Genomic DNA, 1129 nt, shown 5'->3' with positions numbered 1-1129 from the left:
CCCACAGAGCGGGCACAGAGAGAGACAGCCTTCCCCTGGAGCTAGTGCCCTGAATTCGGACTTCTAGCCTCCTAAACTATGAGAGAATAAACTTCAGTTTGTTAAAGCCATCCACTGTGGTATTTCTGTTATAGCAGCACTAGATAACTAAGACACTTGCCATGATTTGGAGCCAACCGGATGGCAACAAACAACAACATGCTTCCATGCCAGAAGTGTCCTTTTCTCATGTGATGATGACCAACAGTCAAGCTATAATGTTGTTGTGAACAGTCTCTAGAGTGCTACTCAGTCTAGATTACAATCTGCAAAGCTACTATATTAAATTCATTTATAAAAACAATAAATAAAGATAGTACTTGAGATTTCCAAGTTCTCCTTAGAGCTGGCTAGAGTTAAGCTGGACATCATTAAGCTTGCTCAGTCTGGGGTTTCTTGCCTTCTTCATTAGTGCCTTTAGTCTGAGAATGCTACATTTTCTTCCCTGGCACCTACTTCTGCTGGGTGTTATGGCAGGTGAAGAAGTCCTGTGGTGTGGTTCAACTGATATTTAAAAAAGATTTATACTAACTCATGGAAGTACCTCGTATTTAAATTAAAAATAAAATTACCTCCCAGAGGTTTTGCTTATTATCTGGAAATAAAGGACTAGGAGATCTTCTGAGTAGTATTGAGCTGATGCCACATAACAATTATGATTAAGATAGATTGGAAGGCCTTCTTTTTTTCAAACATATGTAGACTAAAATGACCTTATACAACAATAGTCAGACCATAAAGCCAAATCTCTACCACTGCTACTCAGCGCGAATACACAAACACTCGTAACTTATATATTATATCCTTAATGTCAAAGTACAGTGACAAATTTGAGTTTGTAGTTCACCCTATCGTTGCTGCTTCTTAGCCATTTGGGAAGCATATTGGAACTATACGGTGTGTAATCAAACTGTCAGAATGCTATAAGCTTAGTTAAATAGGTGCATTATATAATATCCTCTGCTCCATTTTTTGATTAATTGTTAATCATTAAAGCAAATATAGGTTCTTGGGGATTATGGAAATTTAAGTCATTAAAGACCCACACAATCAGATCTTATTGGCTACTAGAAAGCAAAAAAGAAGAACA

Source organism: Trichechus manatus, unplaced genomic scaffold, assembly GCF_000243295.1.
Source record: "Trichechus manatus latirostris isolate Lorelei unplaced genomic scaffold, TriManLat1.0 scaffold00018, whole genome shotgun sequence".
In the NCBI taxonomy this organism is placed as follows: domain Eukaryota; kingdom Metazoa; phylum Chordata; class Mammalia; order Sirenia; family Trichechidae; genus Trichechus; species Trichechus manatus.
Note: the sequence above shows the minus strand (reverse complement) of the source record.